The following is a 24,143-nucleotide window of genomic DNA, read 5'->3' as shown; positions in this document are numbered from 1 at the left end:
CCAGCTGTGGTGCGTACCTCCATGATGGGCAGCTCTAGCAGCTGTGATGGGTGTTTTCAGCCTGTATGCGGGGGAGATTCTCCCTTCTGCCAGTGCTCAGCATGGGGTTTGTAAACCCCGTCCCCCAGCCAATGCCCATTGAGTGGCCTGTGTGAAATGCACTGAGGATCTCAGCTAGTCAGCTACACCACAGACAATACCTCCACCCCGGGGGCTGGTCAGCCCCTTCCCCTGGCAGCCTCAGCAGAAGTACCAAGGACTGCATAGACCCTACTCACCTCTCAGGCTGAGAGGCCATCTTGCCAGATTGGGGCGGAGGCGGCAGGCCGTGGAAGGAGACCTTACTCTGCTAGTGCCCATGCTGGACCCATTGCGTATCCAAACCCAGTACTACCGGGCCGCCGAGCTCCAAAGACACTTATTGAAAGAGAAGGAGTGTAAGACGCTTCTCAAGTCACTGATGGTCTTTAGAGGGAGCCGCCTATGAATTCTGCAAGCATACAGGCCCCCAGCGCATGAATGCAGCCGGCCACACTCAGCCCTGCTGTAACTCTAGTGAAGCCAATGGCACTATCCCTCGGGCAGATTTGGCCCAGTGAGTGGAGAGACATGAGGGCACAGCCCAGCACAGAAGGGCTGACTGGCTCACTGCCACCGAGTGTGTCTGTAGTCTGTTTCTAATAAGGACCGCAAACTCCTTAGGAGACACAGAAGTATTATGAGATGGGGAAACTGAGGCACAGAGTGGGGAAAACCACATGGGGAGACAGGAAGAAATCCCAGATGTCCTGTATCACCCCTGCCATGCTGCCTCCTGACAAACTCTGAGGCCTAGATCCTCATTGACATCAATTGAGTTAGGTGCCTAAATAGCTTTGAGGACCTGGGGCTAAACTTGTCCCCTCTATATGCTGGCCACATGGCCACATCTCCATTGTTGGTGGGACAGAGTCCATGTGGGAAATGACTCTGTAGATCTACCTGGGTGTGTACAGAGGGGAGAGGGGGATGCCAGTCATGGCTGAACAGTATGTGCTGCCCAGAGAAATAGCAGCCAACAAAGCTTAGGAAAGTGGGTCAGAAATTTCCTGTGGGAAAATGCCATTTTGTCAAAATCCAAACGTCCCCTGGGAAAGCCTCGATTTTGACAAAATTTCACTTTTTCTCTTCAAAGCACCTTTTGTTTCCAAACTGGTTTGAGATTTGAGTCTGATCTAAGTGATGTGAGAGAGACAAGAACCACTTGTAATCTCAGTGGACCATGCTGAGTTTCTCAAAACAGAACCTTCTCATGGACCCAAAATGGAATTTTTTCGAAAATGTCCCGGGAAATGCTGACATTCTTGGGTTTCGTTTAGAAATAAAACCAAACAGCAAGAGATCCCATGACTTCAAAGCAGAACATCCCTGTCCCGCCAAGCTCCGGTGCCTCGTCTCTTCCCCCAGATCAGCCCCCTCGGATCCTCCCCACCTGAGCCTATTGCCTGTCTGCTCCTTGCTGCAGCTTCTAGCCCTGCTCGGGGAGCCCTTTTCACGCCTGCTCTGTGGTGACGGCCTGCACAATCCTCACAGGAGGGGGCGGGATGGGCTGTCCTGGGGGACGGGTTTATCCCAGGCGGCTTGCGTGGTTAATTGGGACAGTGCCAGGGTGGTGGTTGCCATCTCGGCCAGCACCCCGGAGACTTCTAGAGCTAAACGCATGAGCAGCCACAGCTTGAGCTGAAACCCCCCCAGGGCTTCCTGGACAGGGCTGTAAAAGACTCACCTGGCCTGTGGACAGGGCACAAAGGGAGCCACCTGACACCAGTTTCTTTCCCCTTATCTGTTGCTTCAGCGTTTTCTCTTTACCGGTCCTGTCTGTTGACCCCCTTTTCTCTCCTCTCCCCCCACCCCCAGATGACCCTCCATCCCTCCCCCCCCATTCCCTCCTTAACCTCTTTTCCTGTGACATCTCTCCTTTCCCCCTTCCTCCCCCCCTCTCGCCTCCTTCAAGGCCTGGAGCAGCTTCTCCAGGAACAGTCCCCTCCGCACTGGGCAGCAGCCAGGGCTGAGAGCAGGAGCATCCATGGGGCCCTGCCCCCATCCCAGCAAAGCCCCTGTTGCCCCGGCCCTGGAGCTGTGCTGTGCCAGCTCTGGCTGGGCTCAGACCTCACACAAAGGCTGTGAGGGAGAAGCAGGAGGTGGAGCCCACTAGTAAGGAGCAGCAGGCTGGCACCCACCACCAGGGCTTGGCAGCTGCAGGGCACCCGCCCTTATAAGTCCCATTGCCCGTTGCAGCACACGCAGAGCGGGGACAAGGCCTGCAAGCTGGGGCTGGTGACAAAGAGCTCGTAAAGCCACGATGAGCGTCCTTGCCTCAGGGGCTGGGCAGTACTGGCCCACCTCCTGGCACAACCTGCTCCCAGGTCCAGGACGCAATTTGAATCCGGACTGGTCTCTCCTCCTGGCTCCCATCCTCCACCAGCTTCTCCTTGCGAGTGGGCACTGTCACAGGGAGCACTGACCTACACATCCCCGAGCAGCACTCAGGAACTCACCCGATGACACTCAGTGCAGGCTACACTACCCAGGTTAGTCCTGGGGCCAGATCCTTGGCTGGTGTTACTCCACAGCCTCCTGCAGGCTGTCCCTAGGTAGCACCCACCGATGCACCATGGACCCGGATGCGGATGATACTAAACTAAACTGGGAGGAGTGGTAGATACGCTGGAGGGGAGGGATAGGATACAGAAGGACCTAGACAAATTGGAGGATTGGGCCAAAAGAAATCTGATGAGGTTCAATAAGGAAAAGTGCAGGGTCCTGCACTTAGGATGGAAGAATCCAATGCACCGCTACAGACTAGGGACCGAATGGCTAGGCAGCAGTTCTGCGGAAAAGGACCTAGGGGTGACAGTGGACGAGAAGCTGGATATGAGTCAGCAGTGTGCCCTTGTTGCCAAGAAGGCCAATGGCATTTTGGGATGTATAAGTAGGGGCATAGCGAGCAGATCGAGGGACGTGATCGTTCCCCTCTATTCGACATTGGTGAGGCCTCATCTGGAGTACTGTGTCCAGTTTTGGGCCCCACACTACAAGAAGGATGTGGATAAATTGGAGAGAGTCCAGCGAAGGGCAACAAAAATTATTAGGGGTCTAGAACACATGACTTATGAGGAGAGGCTGAGGGAGCTGGGATTGTTTAGCCTGCAGAAGAGAAGAATGAGGGGGGATTTGATAGCTGCTTTCAACTACCTGAAAGGGGGTTCCAAAGAGGGTGGCTCTAGACTGTTCTCCATGGTAGCAGATGACAGAACGAGGAGTAATGGTCTCAAGTTGCAGTGGGGGAGGTTTAGATTGGATATTAGGAAAAACTTTTTCACTAAGAGGGTGGTGAAACACTGGAATGCGTTACCTAGGGAGGTGGTAGAATCTCCTTCCTTAGAGGTTTTTAAGGTCAGGCTTGACAAAGCCCTGGCTGGGATGATTTAACTGGGAATTGGTCCTGCTTCGAGCAGGGGTTGGACTAGATGACCTTCTGGGGTCCCTTCCAACCCTGATATTCTATGATTCTATGACCCCAGGCAGCACCACTGTCAGCTCCACACACTTAAAGGAAATCATGACACTCGTTAGCTAGTTAGCATCTGAGCCGTGGCCCCTTGCTGTAAATCAGGATTAACTCTATGGGCTTCAATAGCCTGACTCTGGATTAACTCTGGTGGAATCAGGATTAGAATGTGGTTTATTGAAACTAGCAAAAGGAAATATACCCCCAGTCATTACATAATGAGTTTGTGTGTGTGCATGTGTCTGGGTGTGTGCATATGTATAAAGACATCTACGTGGGTGTGTACGTCTGTTTCCGTGTACTCATGTGTATGTGCACATGGCTGTAAGTGTGTAGGGGGTTAAATGTACGGGTGATGTGCAATGTTTATTTTTAACCGGATATCTCTTTCTCCCCCTTCCTCCCCTGCTCCAAGTCCAGAACAGAAACACCCCAAAACACCGCTAGCTCTACCCCTCCACCTAGCAACACTCATGCAAAGGCCCTGCTGGGACCCCTAGGGATGGCTGTGCAGGCCTGTGGACGGGGAAGCCCAGAGCTGGGGCAGCGAGTGACTCTTGTGACTGGAGGGTTTGGAATTTGCACAGGACTCGTCTCAGGCTGGTCAGGGAGTCAGCAAGATGCTGAGCAAACTGGCACTGGGAGTGCTGCCCTGGGAAACTTCATGCAGCTCTCTCTGGTCCCCCCATTTCATCCTTCCTCCTCTCCCCAGTCACCTCCTCTTCCTGCCCCCAAGCCCCTGCGGACAAAGCGAAGCAGAGACCCCCTCCTGCAGCCCTGTCCCCGTGGAGGGAGCGGCACGGAACTGGAATTGTATTCCATACAGCCAGGAAATGAATTTCACACTTGATCAAAGAAGCTGTATCTCTGGCTAAAGCTCTGCTGGGGAACCAATTGCACCTTTTCTGTGCAGCCGGTGCCAGGGACTCTGACTTGCAGTCATTATTGTCAGAGCTGACCTGTGCGCTGCTCGGGAAGAACACAATTTACACTAAATGCTACAGGAACTGAATCACTGCAGCAATTACATTACAGAAAACTCAATTTTGCCAGAGCAGCACGCTGGGGTTACAGACTACTGGGCTGCAAAGGGGAAGGGGTGCCCAGTCCACCCAGGAGCCCCAGGATGTGGGGAGGCAGTGAGATAGGGGAACAAAGGCATTGCCAGACACTTCTACTCACCCCCAAATGCTGGCGAGGTTGGAGTTAGGGGCCTGGCTGAAGCACACAGTCTAGAAGTGCCAAGCCCTCCCATAGACCCTGGGGGGCAGGAGAGTCTATGAAGTCTCTGTCCGCAGCCCAGCAGACCCCATGCCACCCCACAAAGGAACTGCCCCAAAATGCTAGGGAGGGGCAGGAGAGGCCAATGGCCCCGTGCCTGAACCTGTAGATCTCTGAGGGCATCTCCTGGTTGGGCTAGTTGTTTTGTGCTTTAATTTCCTCATGAAGTAAGGTCCGTATTGGGGCAAGGGTCTGTCTCTGTATCTGTGTGCCCATCCGTAACACTGTCCCTTTGCATGGACACTGCACCCCCACCCTTTTGACAGTTAGCTGCCTGGGCACAGGGCCCCCTTCCCCTCTAGGGCCATATAGCACCTCGCACCCATGGGCTGCGACCATCAGTACTATCGACTGGTCCCTTCGGTGCCTCCCGCCCCCTCCACAAAAGGCAGTGAAGATGAAGTGGCCCTGCCAGTTAAAACTATATGGCTAGACGGCTCCTCCGCAGCCCACATTCCCAGGGGAACGAATGACAAATCCAGGGAAGGCACAGGCTAGTTTGCAAGTGAGACAAGCCCGGGAACCTCAGCCTGGGACCCGAGAGGGCTCTGTTCGTACTGCAGTTCAGGACAATGCAGCCCACCTGGCAGTTCTCAGTGGTGGCAGATGACAGAATGAGGAGTAATGGTCTCAAGTTGCAGTGGGGGAGGTTTAGGTTGGATATTAGGAAAAACTGTTTCACTAGGAGGGTGGTGAAGCACTGGAATGTGTTACCTAGGGAGGTGGTGGAATCTCCTTCCTTTGAGGTTTTTAAGGTCAGGCTTGACAAAGCCCTGGCTGGGATGATTTAGTTGGGGATTGGTCCTGTTTGAGCAGGGGGTTGGACTAGATGACCTCCTGAGGTCCCTTCCAACCCTGATATTCTATGATTCTAAGGGCAAGTTGCAGGAAGATACTGAGGAGCACTGGCAGAGTGGTGCGGGGGGTGGTGGTGGGGAGGCAGGGAGGAGGGAAAAGGGGCAATTTGCTCTGGGTCCCCCCCTTTGACAAGGCCTCCCTGCTCTGGCACAACATGATTATTGGTTGACATATGTCCATGGACACAATCCAGACATATGCATCTCAGGCTGAAGAGCCAGAGGGGCCACCCAGGCCAGGGCCCAGCCAAATCTGAGCCAGTGGTGGTGCGACCTGGCGCAGGGGGTCGCAGCACCACTCCAGTGAGTGCAACTCCTGTGTGCGGCGCCCTGGGTCTTCACCGGCCGGCTGGTGAAACCAGGGACTGGGCTGGAAGCAGGATGGACGTGTCCCCTGAGGGAGAGGTTGGCAGAGTGGGGTAAGGCAAGGAAGGAGGGCAGGAGCTCTTGGGAGCAGACAGGCTGGGGGGGTCCCCTTGAGATCTGAGGCTTTTGGGCAGGGGTGGAGCTCATTGGACAGGGGGTTGGGCTGCTGGGGGGGGGGGTCCCAAAGAAGGTCAGGTGTGTGGGGGGAGTGGCATGGCCAGGGGCAGCAAAAAGCTCCCCCCCCCCTTAAAGGGCACTCGCAGCCGCTGCAAACCTGATTTTCACTTGCAATTATTTACATCCACAGACTGAAAATACAAAAAGGGGGCTTGGGGGTGGTGGTGTCAGATTTTGAACATCTGGCCCTTAGGGCATGTGTACACTACCGGCCAGATCGACAGGTAGCGACTGATCCAGCAGGGGTCGATTTATCGTGTCTCTACTAGTGACCACCGATCACTCAAGCATCAACTCTGGTATTCCATCTCAACGAGAGGCGCAAGGAGAATTGACGTGGATTCGAGAAACAATAAAATGCAAAAACTGGGGGAACAGAGAATTCTGTCACAGACCCCCTGTGTCTGCTTTCTGCACAGCCTGTGTGTGAGACCGGCACAGGCCTGGGCTAGCAGGACCCTTTACTAAGTAGCGAGCTCACTAAAGGCCAGTGCTGCAGGCGCTCCAGCTTACATAAACCTCCTCTTGAGTTTTCTTTAGAGGGTGGGCTCCAGCTCTCCGTATAACTCACTCAGGCACCGGGAAGAAGATGAAAGGGGGTTCTAGTTCACTAATAAGCCAAGGTGCAAATAAGCCAAGGTGCAAAACAGCTTGTCTCCCTGACCAGTCTAGCCGTGGATTTCTTCAGTTCCAGTCTTGCCCGATGGAAAATCCTACAGGACGCTGCACATTTCACTGCACTCAGGGGAGGGCAAGACCTGAAGCAATGAAAGCGCTAGTGAAGAGACCCAGGGAAATTCACCAGGCTCCGGTGAAACGGAAGGAAGAATTCAACTTATGCAACCAAGTGGAATGTTTGTCTCAATGGTTACAATCTTTCACATGCGTTTTCCTGCGTATTTTCTGGTTTCAAACCTTCCCAGCCGCTGACAACATCAGCTGTTTACTTCGAGCCTCTGAGCTTAACTTGATGAAGAACCAAGGCTGGCGCCATCCCAGCTAAGTGAACTGGAGTACCCTTGAGAATCTTGGCCTGATTCTCAGCAAATCCAAACTTGTGGCAACTGGCCTGGAACAAGATTTGCAGAAGAGAAGAGGCCGAAAGAGGAAAACACTCCATGATGAAGACAGGCCCAGGGCATACGACCATGAAAACCAGGAAAGCAAGTTGAAGGTTCATCTTTTAATGTTGCTCTACAGGCATTTATCTGCAAAATTACAAAATCTGAAGCAGCTGAAAAAAAAGTCAACAGCTTTGGAACCTGACTCCAATTGCTGTCATAAATGCGTCTGCTTCAAAAAACCCCAAGAAAGATAAACATGATGTGATTTGTCTTTTGTCCTCACAAATCAGCTTGAAAGTTTTCAGTAGTGCTCTTCGGAAACTCCCTCATCTCCATGGTCATTTTTTGGAAGGGTGGGGGGGGGTCCCCAAAAGCCTCTGCGACCCTGATGTGGAGACCCAAAACTGGAAGAGAAGTGCGGGGCTGAAGATCACGTTGTCAGAGCTGAAGAGGAGCCCTGGGACTGAAATGGGGGTGGGGGGCAGATTGAAGTAAGTTTGCAGATCAATGTATAGGAGCCCAGGACTGGACTAACAAGGGGGCTACAGGTCAGGACTGAAGTTCATTGGCCAAGTTGGGGGGATGATTAACACAGCCCCTGCACGCACTAAACCTGTCTCCAGCTGATGCTTATTATTCCGTCTCTTTCCTAACACTGAATTCCCCCGGAATGGGGTGCCGCCCTGGAGCACGCCCCCTTGTGGTCCCTTGTGGCCTGCCCACCGACCTGGCTCTGGTTCATTCAATCAGTTACCCAGGCCAGATTACTTCAAACAAACACCTGCCTTGCAGGGGCTGGTTTATTAACCCTTTTTACAGGCTGCAACCCACTGCTTTAGTCTCATGAGTTCACACCCACTCTGGGTCCACGTAAGGCCTGGCAGGTTCCTTCCCCTTTCCGGTGCCCCTAGCCCTCTTCCTAGAGCAGGCTTGCACTTTGTGCCAGCTTCTCCTTTTCCCAAAGCTGCCTCTTTACCTTCAGCCTCCGCCGGGTCAGCAGACAGAACTGCTTGTACTATGGGGAAGGAAACAGCATTTATATTGGTCCCCTTCCCAAAGCTCATCCGAATTGGCTGAGAGAGGGGAGAGCCTTGCCCCACCCACTCTCTAAGGCTCCTCGTCCCAGGCCCTTAAAGACAAGGTACTGGGTGCCCCGCTAAATACTACTTATTCCTGGGACCGCTTCCTCTCTGCCAACGTCTCCTGTTTCCTAGGTCCTTGCCTATATCAGACTTCCCCAAATCTTAAAGGGCCACAATGGGATGGAGTGGGCTGACTCCTAGGCTCTACTGTGATTTAGAGGACTGACTGCCCACCGTCACACGACTCCAGAGCGTGAATGAAAATTTGGGAGCAGACCAAAATGAACCTTCCTTCTGACAACGCCACGTGGCAATGCCAGGCAGGGCTGGGACGCACAGGCAGCTGGGCTCAGCCTCCTGGTTTGCGACTTTTTTTCTTTCAGCATTATTTTATACTGATGCTAAGCTACATGCAAACACTCCCTACAGTCCTGAGAGAACGCACTGCCAATTGCTGAGTCTCTTGACCCCACTCCACTGAGAGGAAATTTGGTCTCCAGGATCTCTCTGCTGGGGTTACCAATAAAGGAATGTGTTTGTGATGGGGGCACCCACCTGTCGCCCAGGAAAGAGACTGAGCCCCTCCCCATTTCACACACAGGACCCAGCAGCCCAGAGACCCCCCTTCAGAAGTGGCCTCCAGTTCTGAGCATGGCCATTGCTGAGTGCCCAGCTCGTGATTCTGAGCCATCCATATTCAGTGGCTAGTTTTGAAAACGTGTCTTAGTCCCTAGCAGCCCAAGCTGGGGTGGAACTAGCGACCTGGAACGGAAATGTGGCAAAGCCAATGAGCAGCTCTGCCTTACTGACAAAACAGCAAAAACGGGACTTGCATCCGTTGCCCAGATGGAGCCGAGCAGAGAGTCCCACTGTGTGTGCAAACACAGATGCAGCCCCCAGTCTCCTTCCAGAGAGCCTGAGTCCCAGCTCAGTGTGCTCACACTATTGGCACCAATCATACTGTGCCCTCACACCAAGCTCAGAGACGCTTGGGCCATCAAGTTGTCAGCAATCCAGCCCATGAGAGCCTAATCCAGCCAAGGATTTAGGCTGGCCCTGTATGGTAACAGGCTGCATCACAACCTGCCCTCCTGCAAACCCAGAGAGTGGCAGGATCAGTGCATGCCCAGCACCTCCCTAATGAACTTCCTTTGTGCCCAGGGCAACTGAGTCACGTCTCTTCCACACCCCAGGAGACGATGCTAGTTGGCCGAGGTCGCAGGTTCAGATCGGTCAGTGTCAGCAGCAGCTGGCACTCGTTCCCATCTCTGTAGCTGGTGGCGGCTGTGAAATGAAGAGCTGGGAGGTGCCTTTGGAAAGTGCTCCATAACCTGCCACTCCACACGTGCTGGGACTGCTCCAGCGAGCCGCTTTGGGGATAGCATCGGCCCTGGGAACAGTCCCAGTTTAATCACCGTCTCAGAACCCTGAGGATTCGCACCGGAAACCCAGCCCCAAGAGTCAGGCTGTGATTTTCAAAAGAACTCCATGCTCCCAAGGCCCGAAGGGCTCAGTGTGACAATCCAGTCTGGCCTTCTGCACAGCACGGGCCAGAGAGCCAGGCCCAGGGTTTCCTGCACTGAGGCAGCAGGATGCCTGGGTGGATTTGAGGAAGAGCTCAGACAGCTCAGTCATGGGTGATGCCAGAGTTTAGAAAATGTAATCCTCATCTAGGGTGCTGAGCCCTTAAAAATTTGGTCCTGAGTGTCACCCAATCGGGGAAGAGAAATATCAAGTGGAAACTAACCAACCCAGCTGGATTGTCAGAGCGCTGCTCCTTGCCGTGAACAGCGCACGTGGGAGTTACGCAGTGAGAAACCTTCACAGGGATCAGTTTGGGGATCGCTGTGAACCCCAGATGCATGCAGGGAGAAGCATCCATGCTCAGCACTCCTGCTCCAGGGGTAGCATGGTGCATTCACGCTCCAGGCCTAGCAGCCCAGTAGCTGATTGAAGAGTCATGCTTGCTTGGAAGATTTTCTTGGCTTCAGTTTTGAAACACCAGGGACTGCCCCTCTGAGGCATTGGGTGCCGCTGGCAACATGCCCTCTGTGCTGCTCTGGGAGATCTGGGGAGGCCTGGGGGCACCGGTACATTTGGCAAAGAAAGCCCCTGTCTTGGGGGGCAGGGGATTGATGGAAGCTTTCTCCTTGCTTCCCCACTTTGGGGCAGTCTCCCTCCAGAATCTCATTGGTTGCTGGCAAGAGAGGAAGGCCCCTCCACTCCCCTCCTGGGTACTTTGCCCTTCTTTTAGAGCCCTTCCAATAAGTCACTCATTAGTCCTGAGTCATTTGCAGGGCCACAGAAAATGAAGTTGCTGGCTCAGTGGACTAAACAGCAAAGCAGAGCTTCACCTGCCAGGCATGCAGCCAGGTCCTGGCCCGCACGAAAGCCATGCTCTGAGCCTGCTGGCACCAGGGCAAAGCCAGAGTGACTCCACTGAGGGAGAAGGCTGACTGAGCTCAGAATGCAGCCCCTCAGGGCACTGCCCCACCTGCAGTGGGACCGGAGCCGGGGGGAGGGGTGCCCCCTGCAGTGTGCAATGGAGCCCCATGCAGTGGTTGGGGCTGGGGGATCTGTCCCTAGGTGGCCTCCTGCAGAGTGCGGCCATGGAGCAGCCTGGAGAGGAGGCTGCTGTGCTGAGATCTCCATGACGCCCAGCCTGCTGCTCCTACTGCCCCCACGGCACATGCTGAGCAGGGGCCAGGTCAGGGGGAGGGTACCGGGGAAGAGAGCTCTACAGAGGCTTATAGTAGGGCAGGGTCTGGCCAGAGAGAGGGACCCTCAACCGATTTGGATCTGGCAATGCCCTTTCACTGGCGTGAGCCCTGGGAGAGAGAAAAGAAGAGGATGGTTGGACGGCGACGTCTCCAGCTGGTTCCACAATCATGACACAACTGCCAGTGCCACCTGTTGGCTCCTAGTGCCCCCCCCCCCGCCCCTCACTGGGGCCTCCCACTGAACACTAGAGCCACCTCCAGTCTTTCCTCCTCGCCGCAGCAGCTTCGGACTGTGCCTGCTGCTCCCTCGCTCCAGGGCACCAGCAGGAAGTCCTGAGCTTTGGCTCTGAAGAGCCCTGAGTTCCTCCGCCTGTCTGCCCCCCACCCCCCGAAGCAGGCTCCCACCAGCCATCTCCCCTGAGAGCATGGCAGAGCTGGCTGCTCTGCTGCCCCATCAACCACGGAGCCCTGTGCCACTGGGCTGTGTGTGTCTCTACGTGGCACAGTGCAGCCTCCTGCCCAAGTCTGGCTTCCCTCTGGTTCGAATTCCAGCTCCCCCTAGCTAACTACATAGCAGCAGCGTGGCCTAGTGAGCAGGGCCCTAGCCTAGGACTTATGCCAGCTCTGCCACTCATCTCCTGGAGCAGATTCCTTCTGCTTCCCCTCCCGCCCTTTGTGTCTTTCACCCACCAGGGCTTTGGTGCAGGGGCTGTCTCTCTGTCTGGGTTTGGTCAGTGCCTAGCCCAGCAGGGCCCTGATCTTGGCTGGGGCCCGCAGGGGTGAGTTCAATAAGAACAGTGCTCCCCTTGGGTCTGTGCCTAGCTCTGCCAAGAGGCCCAGGACTGGCTGGGGCGGGATTCTCTCTCCCTAAAATGCAGGGGCCCTTTAAAGCTGCAGCCCCTCATTTCCGTTCTTAATCTAATCTGCCCATGGAAGGGAGCCAGGTGGCTTTGCAGTGCACCCGTGCGAGCTCGCTGGTTTCCCAGGGCGGTGGGTGGGCACGCTGGGCAGCCATAAGCCATGGGCTCTCACTCTGGGCACTGGCCATGGGCTCAAAGGGAGAACACACTCCAAACTCTGGTGTTAGCAGGGGCGGGGGTCTCAGACTCACCCGGCGTAGTTAGTTCTCCACACCCTCAGCGCACAGCTCTGCAGGCTGGGAGGCTTGGCTCCGGACAAGCCCAGCAGTGGAGCAGCAGGGGGCTGCAGGTCAGGCTAATGCACAGCAGAGGAGCTGTGTGGGGGACCCCAGGACTGGATGAACAGGGGGCTATAGGGAAGGACTGAGGTGTTGTGTGAGGGTGCAGGACAGGACTAGCAAGAGGGTGCTGTAGGGCAGGAGTGAGGGGAATGGGCAGCGCTGGGAGTACAGCAGGGACGGTGCAGATGTGCAGCGATGCCAGGGCAGAGCTGAGCAGGGGGGTGCCTGTATACACCTGTCCCTGCCAGCCACTCTGATACTGCCTTGCCGTCCCTTTGAAAAGTGCCCATGGGGTGGCTGAGCTAATGCCTCATAATGGAGGCTGGACACAGCACTCTTCCTGGCCATGCCGAGGGCACCAGGCTTTGGCACTGGGGAGGGCACCTGGCCACGCAGGGAAATCATTGCCCCACCCTAACCCTGTCGGGTGCCACCAAGGACTGGGGCCGAGACCATGGAGCAGACGCTCAGGCTGGAAGGGTCCCAGCCACCTGTCACAGCTCCGTGAAGCCCAGGTGAAGTCACCAGCCCATAGGCCAGGGCAGAGCCCTGGTAACTCAGGCAGGAGGAGGTGGCATGCCTGGCCCAGTGCATGTGAGGCAGACGCCCCATGGGAGTCCTGAGCCAAGCCACCCCCCCACTCCAAAGCACCTGGCCTGAGTGGTGCAGTGCCATGCCAAGGGGCTCGTCTCATGGCTCTGGGGAGGAGATCCCAGAAGCTATCACTTCACTCTGAGCCCAGTGACCCGGGCACTAGGCTATAAACAAGGGAACCAGCCAGAGCTCTCCTCTAACTTATCAGCATCTCCCTCCTGGCACCCTACTTCTCTGCCCTCCCCCGGCCTCCAGTGGGCAGGGAGAGCGGCTCCAGGATGTTGTGAGGGAGGCTGTGGCTGGCCCAGGCCTAGCAGCATCAGTGGTTGGAGCAAGGCCCATCCAGGTCCTGTTTGGCTCACTATTCGTCATGGGGCACCACCTCATCTGGAGCCTGGTTGGCTGCCACATCCCCAGCCTGTGCCTACTGCCCGGGGCAGCCTGAAAACCTCCGCAAAGCCAGCTGAGGCAGCATGGACCCAGGCCGACATTGCCAGGCTGGGTAGTTCCTCTTGCTTATGGCATGTCCAGCTCTGGCACCTTGCCCTGCCTTGCCCCCCCACAGCATTCACCCTCTGCTTCCTTGGGGAGGGCCTTCATGCCGCAAGAGAGACACTCCCATAATAGCAGCTTTGTATCCCAGGAGCCTCAGCCCCTCTCCCTTCCTGAGGACCCTGCCTCACACGCATCTGGCTTAGTGCCGCCCTCAGCCTGTCCTCCATGAGGTTGGACCCAGCCGTGCAGCTGTCCCTGCTCACAGGTCGACCCCGCTAAGCACTGAGGATGGGCTGTCCGCCCTGCGGGAATTCTCAAGTCAGGGGACTGAGCCACTGTCCCAGACTGGCCGCCTCTCTGGAGGAGTCCGCATATCATAACGAGCATTCATACCATCACCCATAACGAGCGTCCACACACCCCGCCCTTGCCCATGGTTAGCACCCCCATGCCCAACACCCATTGCCTGCAGCCCTCGGCTGCCACAGGGGAATGTTCCTTGTGCTCTGGCCGTGCTGAATCAGACTCCCCTCCTGGGCATGGGGCTTGACACGAGCAGCTCTCAAGGTCACCCACCTTCGCCCTGTGGCCCGGGCCCCTCCAGGTCAGGTGTTCCACAGGCCCAGCCAGAGTCTCTGCAGCACATTGCTGATGCTGAGCGGGCCAACCCTGGCAGGAAGGGGCCAGCCATAAAGCCAGTGGGTGCTGCGGGACTCTGCCCCTCTGAACATCAGGTCCTCAGTGTGTCAAGCTGGCACCCAAACCACTGGCCACTTTGTATTAGAGGCCCTAAACTTCCAAAGTCCTGTCCCAGCATGCATTGCGCTCAGTGTGGCACCAGGGAGGGACTCTCTCAGGGGTCCCCTCTACTTTGTTTGGCAAAGGGAAACTGTCCTGGGCAGACACGTGTTCTCGCTCTGACTTGATTGGAGTCTCTAGGCACTGTGGTAATGCAGGACCGAGTCTGTTGTGCACCAGGTTGGCCTAGGTGCGTCCAGAGCTCTGTGACTTTCCCATCGGCAAGCTGAGACACCTTCGGTCCCATGGTCCCAAGAGCTATGTGCGTGTTCCAGCGGGGACTTGCCCCCAAAGTCTGGCGACTCTTGGAGAGAATCCAGGCCACCAGTAATTTTCTAGGAGAGTTCTGAGAGCCCTGTGGAGGGACGCAGCAACGGCACAGGGGTGGCAGGCTGTGCCCACTCCCATGCCATGTCTGGCCTCCTGAGGTGCCTAAGGACTGTGTGTGGCATTCTCCCAGGTGGCTCAGGAACCGCACAAGGCATTTGCCCTTGGCAGGGGATGGTGACAAGGATCTCGCAGAGGTTTGTGACAGGAGCCGCTTCCGGGCCCGATTTTGGCACCAGGCTCACCTCAGCCATGTCTGAGTTAACCTTGAAGGCCCCGCTGGGTGATTCAGAGCTGGTCCCGGGCCAGAGCCTGGAAAACCAGCACTCTGGCTGCAGCCTGTCTGCAGCACCTGCGAGGGGACCGTGGGGAGATGGCTGCTCTGTGGCTGGGCTCTGCCCTGGGCCTAGCACACAAGCAGCACTGCCCTCCCTTTATTACTGCCCTAGAGAGGGAGGGGAGGGGAGGAGAGAGGGAGGAACAGGAAGGGGCAGAGACCAGACAGTGTGGGAAAGGCGATTCAGACCCGGAAAGGAGACATAGGACAAGGAAATTCTGGGGAGAGGGAGCAGAGAGCAGGGAAAAGGAGAGAGGGAACAGTGAGGAGAGAAATCAGGGATGGAAGAAATGGAATAAGGGAAAGAAAAGCAAGAAAATACACAAAGTACCCGCTGAGTGTACCCCACCAACCTACGGCCTAGGAAGCTGAAAGCTGGGAGGGGGCAGTTGGACCCCTACTGCCTTGGGCTTTGTCCCGTCTGTTGGGTGGAGGGGGAGCTCTCTGGGTCAGCAGGTGTCTTCTCCATGCAGCGCCCTGCACAGGGGGTTCAAGTCTTGAGTAGGTGCTGCCAGCGTGGACTTGGACTCCTAAATGACAGGGACCTTGGCACACATTACAAACCCCATTCGGGAGCCAGAGGAGAGATGTTTCTTGTTGGAATTTGCAGCCCTTTCTGGGAGTGAGCACCTCTGCATATTCAGCAGCAGAGAGGGGCTGACCTGGAGATTGGGGCACTCTGGGCAATTGGAAGCAGCTTTCCATCTCAGGAACTTTGCTTTTCAGTTGGACTGGTTGGGAGTGTTGCCAGGCCATCAGAAAATGTCAATTAACCGAAAGCAAAACACCTGCATGGATCGCCAGGCCAGAACAGAAGGGTCCATTGTGATCATCATGTTTCAGGGAAACACGTCAATTTTGATGCATTTCATTTTGGGAAAACACTGGAAAAAGCATTTTGCTAAGGGCAGAACATTTTGTTTTGCCAGTTTCACAATGGAATGTCCCGATGTTTTGCTTCAAAACAACTGTATTTATTTGATCAAAGTGATTCATTTTGACTGATCCATTTTAAAAAAATAATTTATGTCACGGGTAATTTGGGGGTTTGGCTCCGTTTCAGGTTGGAAAAAAATTCAAAATTGAGGAATTTCCCATGAAATAGAAAATCCCTTCCCTAGCCAACTGTTCCTTTCAGCGGTGTTCCCCTCTGGGATATTCAAAATCACCAGCCACAAGGAGTCAGAAATTGTGAGCCAGGCCCCATCTAAATTCTAAGTCTGCCTTTAAAATCAAATGAGATCTCAAACATGATCAATATGGAGGTCTTTTTATTTGTCTTCTGCTACTGGAAATTTTGGGGGCTCATGTTTTCAAGCTTTGCATTGCAGCCATGCGGGCTGGGGCCTTACTTTAAAGAAAAGGAAAGCTGAGATGTTCAGGTAATAACATGACCCCAGAAGCTGGGAGGTTAAGAAAACCTCAACATTATAAAATTTGGAGTAAAATTGTAAGACCTGCCCACACTGGCCAACGTCAACTGGCAGAGGGCAATGCTGCCTGGGAGAGGTACCTGCCTGTCTGTTCTCACCGCCTTTGCTCTGGGGCTGTGTGTTGGAACGGAGCTGAAAGGGTCTCGATAGTCCTGTGGCCTGTCCTGATGCTACAGTGACATTGACTCTGCGACTAGAAGAGCCTTGGGGACATGCATGGGCAGGTGATTAACTGTGGGCTGAGTTGCAATTCCCTTCCTTTCCTTTCCCTTCCTTTCCTGGGGCTAGATCCATAGCCAGGGTGAACCCAATGAGCCATGTTGTTTTGCATCAGCCCATTGAGTAGGACCTGGCTCCACAAGTAGCCCTAGGAGGGCAGATTCTCATTCGCATGAAGACCACGGGGCTCTGGGGGTGTCAAGGGGCCTAAGGCAAGAGTGAATTACATTGACACTCGCTGTAAGACTCTGCAGATGCAAAGCGGCCTCAGTATAAAGGCTAATCAAGCCATTGACTCCCATGGGGAACCTCTCTGTGCGAGCTATCGTTCCACTGGAGTAAGAGAATGGAACTCAGCTCTGACATTGGGGGCTGGCGTGTTGGGGAGCAAAGCTAGGCAGAGTTCAGGCTATGTTAGCAATAATAACACCACCACCACCACCAGACCTGATATCGCATATGTCTTCAGTGATTTCCAGGTGGAGAAACTGCCCAAGGTCACCCAGCAAACTAGTGGCAAAGCCAGGAATTGAACCATGGGCTCCTGAATTGTAATTCAGTGCCCTAGCCACTAGGCAATGCTGCCCCCTGAAGCAAAACTGAATCTAGCCTACACCCTGCACTTATCATAGAATATCAGGGTTGGAAGGGACCTCAGGAGGTCATCTAGTCCAACCCCCTGCTCAAAGCAGGACCAATCCCCAATTGTATTTTTGCCCCAGATCCCTAAATGGCCCCCTCAAGGATTGAACTCACAACCCTGGGTTTAGCAGGCCAATACTCAAAGCACTGAGCTATCCCTTCACCTTGCTTAGCAAATGCTACTGGCCCCAGCCCCGGCCCCACCCAGCAAGGCAGAGTGCTCTCCACTGTGGGCAAAGTGGCATCCAAGGTGAGCAGATCAGAAGGCACAAGGCGTGGATGGCTACACAAGGCAAGGGGAGACCAGGACCCTCATTTTTCAGAAGAAACTTTTATCGGTCCCACCCCATGTGACCTTCTCCTTCCTAATGCCTCTTTCCAGACAGATGCGGTATGGGTGCTTGTCTCCCGGCCATCGCTTCATCTCAGACCCACCGGCGTGCCCATGATGCTCCACGCATGGGCTACTTAGAATTTAATGTTCCTGCACAGAACATTGAGCCCATTACAGATGAGCGATGGCAGCACAGATCTCGTCTCATTCCTTTCATGGGCTGGAGTCTCCGACAGCTGCTTGAGTGGCGGCATTTTAGTCTTAAAGAAGTCAGTGACCCTTTCGCCACATGGCCCTGGGCCCCAGCTCCTCCAGCAGACCGCGGCTTGGCTAGCGCTGAAATGGACCCAGCAAACCCAGTACTCTCTCTCAGCTCCTCCTTTTGGCCGTCCAAGGAAAGGTGCCAAGTGGCGGGGAATTTCACCTCCCTGACACTCACAGGCAGAGCAATGCTGGGCTTCAGCAAGCTATAGGATAGAACAGTATCACTCACCTCCTTCTGGCTGAAGAGCTCCAAGCACTTCACAAGCCCTACTTCCATGCTATTATAACCTTATCAGGCATCAGGCCAAATCATTATCCCCATTTTACAGATGGGAAAACTGAGGGCCAAAAAGGGTCAAGCCTCAGTTTTCAAAAGCGACCTCTGATTTTTGGGCACCTCCATTTATGGGTGGCCAGCCTGAGATGCCCGCGTGGCCTGAGCACCTGCAGCTCCTGTACCTTCCCTTGGAATTGTGGGTGTTCATGTCACCTCTGCTGCCTCCAGCCGAGCAAGCAAAAGTGGCTGCCTCTGCCAAATGAGAGGCTCCTTCCGGCAGCGCTGCCTTGCCCATACCGACAATGAAACAGAGACAGGAAGACCTCAGCCCTGGCCTGGCCATGCAGTCACTTTGAGACACTCCACTTTGCTGGTGGCATAAAAATAGCTTCTTATCTCAAGGTGAGAACCACAGCAAGGAAAGTTTTGCCATTAGCTGCCTGACATAAATCTACGGGGCGTATGGGCCAGTGGTCAGAAATCTCCATTACACAGAGTTAGGGAATAAACCATAACTTGGAATTACTCTTCAGAATTCATGGTCATATCCTGATCCTCCCCACTGGCCTGTCTCTATCTTCTCCTAAAAGCACTCCCTCTGGTCTTGGATGCAGGCTCTTTAACGGCCCAGGACTCCTCTGAGTTCACCAGCTAGAGAAGAACTTATCTCCAAGTTAACACCCATGTCTTTGGGCAGTTTATGTTTCATATCCACTGGCCTCTCTGGAGTCATTATCCTTTAATGGGCTTCCTTTCTGCCTAGATGGCTTTGGATATGGAGACACGGCAGTGACCCCATGCTCTCGTTAAAGTTGTAATTCATTCTCCACTGTAAGTCTGATTTCAACACCCTCCACACAACACCGCCAAGGGCAAAATGCTTTTCTACTGGAAATTTGGCTTGTAAAATCTAACCAGTGAACCACTCATATCTGAGACTTTATTGGCCCAGTCAGCACCATTTTCAAATCCCATCAGCTAAACTTCTCAGGTGCAAGGAAGTTACAAACTCTGTCAGCAGTATACATTATTTAGGGCAACAATGTTTGGAGTTTCACTGAATGACAAGTGTATTTGCACACACAATTCTCCTCTGGGGAAAGGGTGAGAGAGAGAATGAACCACACATGACAGATGTCAATCATGTCGCTTATTACACTACTGGAAGGTGCTCCGATTACAATGGTGACGAAGGCGGGACTTGAACCTTTATAGAACAGAATCTGCCTACCACACCGGTAATTGTAGCAAAACATAGACTCTTCCTTAATTTCAAATAACCAACAGCTGATTTTCACCTAGCAATGTTTTTAAATCATTTCTTAAAAAAACTAAGGACATTCTCAGACAAAAACCTTTGTTAAGCTAGAGTTAAGTTTGTAAGTCGTTCTAAATGACTTTAACACAGCTCTATTAGAATTGTGCCATTATAGGAAAGCAATTGTTGAATTTGCTGGAACTTGAAGGTGAAGTGGGAATTTTCTGTAGTATTTTTATGAGTCCTTTGTGTGCCTGGGTTTCCCCTACTTTGCATGGCTACCCAGTCAGGGGGGGAGAGGATTAAGTTTGCTCGGCAGGCTAAGAGACATAGATGTGTGTGCATCACTGGCTGTCTGTGTGGCCTGAATGGGTCATTAAAAAGGACTGGCCTAGGCCAACCCATACCAAGGAAAAATCTGAGAGGAGGATGGATAGCCCACTTACCAGGACATGGACACCAACAACCAACGGCCCTCCTTCCAGACGGCAGAGGAGACCCCAGCTCGAGAACAAAGGACTGGGTCAGGAATAAGAGTTGGCTTCTGGGAGGAGTTGGGAGCTCTCTCATCTGGGAACTGACTGAGGAAGGACACGCTGAGCCTGAACATGGAGTTCACTACACTTGGCGGGTGCTCTGTGCTGACCAGAATGGACTATGCTTTGAACTCCATGTCTCTCTGTTGACCTAAGGACCTCCTATGCTGAGTTCCAGTTGACTAATAAACCTCACGGTTTTGCAAATGTTGCCTGAGCATCACTGGGGGAGGTGCATTAACCTCTGACGGGTGGACAGGTCTGACCCAGGAGTCTGTCTCAGTTGGACTTGCTGAATGGAGCTCATGGCATGAAGAGGTTCAGTCTCAGGAGGCAGTGAGGCCATGTGGAAGAGTGAGACCCATTGGGGGTCTGGCATATTGAAGGGGTTCCTCCAGAACTCGGGTGTAGCACTGATCCTGGGGGTCCATGACATTAAAATTAGAAAGCAAACAATTCTAAGTCGTGAGAGCCATGGTTAGAGTTCCTTGAGGCCAAGTTTGGCTGTGACAGGTTCTTGGAAGCAGAATTGTTTTTTGTTTTTTTGGTTTTTTTTTGGCTAACAGGCAGAGATGGTTAAGTAGGATATTAAACACAGGCAAATATTCCCAGGGTCAGCAGTGGTTTATTGTGGGCATAGAGGCTGAAAGATTTAACAAGTTCAAGTATAACAAAGTTTAACTGGGGCAGAAATAAAGAAGAATGGATTTAGGTTCTCACCATGCCCAGGCACCTCTTCCAAACATGAAGCAGCTGGGAAGGCTCCTCAAACCTTCCTTCTCTCCAAGATGCCATTGCCTTACCTGGAATTCTCCTCCTCCCTTTTCTGTCCATCCTTGCCAACCTTCTGGGCCCGTCTGTAAACCCAGATGCGCCTGGTTGGACACTGTATTTGCATGGTGCTAGTGTGAGCAGCCCCTGCAAACAGCTTCATGGCTCTCGAAGATCCTGAAGGCCAGGTCATGTGCCTGCCTTGAACATCCTTGCTGGAGACCTATATGTGCCTGCGGGGACGGAGCAATCTGGCCTGTCCCTTCTCTGCTGGGCACTCCAGTATGGGAGGAGGCTGGCCTGCTGTTCCTTCAGAAGCACTTAAGCACATGCTCAACTTTAAGCCTGTGAGTTGTCCAACTGGCTTTCATAGGGTGACTCATCAATCAGGACATAAGTCTGCTGCTGCTAAGGTGAGATGACACCAGGCTCCCCCTGGGAAACCTAGTCCTTGAGGGTGGGAAGAAGGTGTCCTCCTCATTGAGAGTGTGAACAATCCGCTGCACAGTTTGGGGGAGGGCTCTCCGGATCATGTGGAACGTCATGGGGATGAAGGTAACTTGTCAGGGGGCCAGGTGTTTGCTGATGCAAGGTGGATTGCTGGACCCAGGGGCGGGAGTTGTTGTGCCATGGAAGGGAAGTGACAGAGGAGGCAGCAGGGTTGTGCATGCAGGAATTAATTCCCTGCAGAGTAATGCACTAGGTGTGCAGGAGTTCGCCACAGAGGCACTGAGCCTAGAGCATCCTGGGCCCCTTCCTCACCCACTCCCCCCCCCGAAATTTTCCACAAATATGTTCAGGTTTTTTTCAAGCAAACATTTTTCTACAAACACTGAAAACGTTTCCATCTGCATTTGAAATGTGCCGTTTGCAAACAGCAAACTGTTTTCGGTTTTTGGACTTCGGCGCAACATCAGAAAACTACAAAGGAACCAAAAAGGTTTCCCATGAAAATCTGTGGTTCCTTTGAAAAGCCACTGTTTGTCAAAAACAATTTCAACCAGCCCCTCTCAGCAGTGACCATAGGCAAGTCATGCCTCCGTGCCTCAGTTTCCCCATCTATCAAACGGGGAGAATGGCCCTCTCCTCCGTGCCTCAGTTTCCCCATCTATTAAATTGGGAGAATGGTCCTCCAGGGGCTTTGCGACTCACACAAGTGTTGTTATTCATCACCTCCCCAAACCCCATTTCTTCCAGGGAAATCGGTCTGTCCCGGTTTTCTTCCCGTTGTGGCTTGCCTGGTCTGCTAGTGGATGCATCCCATCTCTCATCATGGTGCATGGCTTGGGAAACTGTAGATCTGTCCTTTGCCAGGGCACTCTCCTTCTGGCTATGTGGAATTTGACATCCCCAGTGGGGCAAGCGCTGCATTCAGTGACTGGCCCCGTTAGAGGATCGTCACAGTGCAGGCTATGACTCAGGAGCTAGCTGAGTCTAGCTGAATTCAAGAGAGGCAGATGTTTCCCTGAAGCTTACTGAAGCCTCCTAAACTCTGTCACAGCATGGCCGGCATTCATGGTATTAAGGATGCAGATCACTGGCTCTTTACTCGTTGAGAATTGGCTACCCTAGGCCAAACCTATCTGCCTGATACCATGCCAGTTGCTGTTCATTTCCCCTCCTCCTGCCCGTTAGCTGAGCAGATCCTGGCAATGTACCTTGCTTTGATTAGTGAATGCCGCCTGAACAGAGGAGTTTGCGGTTGATCTTGCTGTACTAAGCTCTCACTGTGGTCAATGGACATGTTAGCTAGCAAGAACTACAGGATGGGCCCCTTACTGTGTCCTCTGTAGTTAGGGTGACCAGATATCAAGTGTGAAAAATTGGAATGGGGGTAGGGGGTAATAGGTGCCTATATAAGAAAAAAAAACCAAAATCAGGACTGTCCCTATAAAATCGGGACATCTGGTCACCCTATCTGTAGTATATGGGGATGTGCCTTTAAGGGTTGAGCTCCCCAGACAGAGAATGTGGGCGGAGTTCTGTATGATCACTCGACCCCACCCCCTGAGCTCCATCCAAGACTGACCCCATTTTCTGTTTGTCCATCAGGGAGCCGACTGAGCATTTAAGGCTGGCTGAATAGTTTCAGCTGGTGGAAACACCTCCTTGCTATGTATGTGCTCAGACCTGGAAGCAGAGAAGTGAACCAGACTGAACCACCGCAACCCTGAGGTACCTGGGGGTCTGTGGTCACTATGCCCAGATCCCAACAGAAGCCCTGATTCAAGTTCACTAAGAACAGGGGTGCAGCGACACGTCGTTCCAGTCCAGCTCTGCTGAACGGCTTGGGGACACTGGCACAGCCCTAAAATGGCCCAGGAGCTGCACTGATTCAGCGCATCGCCCCAGCAGCTGCCAGCCAGCGTGCGGCTCTGGGAGGCCCTCTGAGGCAGGGCAGTGGTGGTGCTACCTGGAGCGCATGCCTCCTCTGGCACAGCTTGACATGTGGGGTGCAGGGAAATGCAATTAGCATCCCCCGGGGGGAACGAAGCCCAGGAAAGCTGCCCCCGTTGAGCACACAGCTGCCCGCACCTGCCCCCATGAAAAAACACCCCGCATCAAGAGCCGAATTTCAGTACCAGGAAGGGAATAAAGGAAAGTGTAAACCAGCCAAGCTGGGGGATGTCTTTAGCAATCTGACTGCAGTGAGTGAGCGCACAGCCATCGCTGCTCAGCGCACAGGCCCGTTCCCGGGTAATTGCCTCTTTAGCAGCGTCTCATTGCCAGTTATCCTGACAATCCTAATTAACAAGCAAACAGATAATTAGGAATTTAATTATGAAAACCGAGCTCTCCAGAAATAGCTGGCATCTTCGGAAACAGCCAGCGCATGGCTGTTCATCCGTCACCATGTCTGCTGGGGGGGCAGCCACAGGCCAGGGCTCTGCCAGCTGAGTTGGCTTGATTTCCTGCTGTTTGCTTGCTGGCTTTGGCTCTCCAGGTTTCTGCTGTCCCGGGCTTCGTGGGACTCGCTCATGGGAAGGGCCAGAGCTGGGTTCAGAGAAACTCTCAAAAGTTTAGATGCTTTTCCAACCTGCGTGAGTCTGCCAGGCCGGGCCAGGAACCTGGCGCAGTTTGGGGTGGTTCTTATTTCACTAGAACCAGCTGGCACATCCTCTGTTATTGGAAGTGTTGGGGATAGTGCATTGTGGGTAGTCAGTCTCTCTTGGCTGTGGGCATAGTGCATTGTGGGTAGTTGGTACTTTCCTCTTTCTCCTCGTAGACTGCAGAACTTTTCCATGTTCCCAGACTATCAGGCACACCTGAGATTCTCTGGGGAAGCAAAGGGCCTTGTTCCCTTGTGCCATTTGGAGCCAGTAGAGCCCAGTACCAATGCCAGACATCAGTGGGAGCACTCCCAGGGGGCTAGCGGGGTACAACATACTCTCCACAGACTAGGCTCACAACGGGTGGGGAGAGGCCTGGTGCCTTGTGGAGCACAGGGCTAGCAAGCCAGAGTGGACACTGCTGCACTCAGCTACAGGGGTCAGCGTGTGCTCATCCTTCCCCCAGTTGTGCGGGCATTAGGGGAAGGCAGGGCCATGGCCCCATGTCAC

The sequence above is a fragment of the Caretta caretta genome, chromosome 10, assembly GCF_965140235.1.
Source record: "Caretta caretta isolate rCarCar2 chromosome 10, rCarCar1.hap1, whole genome shotgun sequence".
NCBI lineage: Eukaryota > Metazoa > Chordata > Testudines > Cheloniidae > Caretta > Caretta caretta.
The sequence above is the reverse complement of the archived record's forward strand: the minus strand, read 5'-3'. Positions refer to the sequence as shown.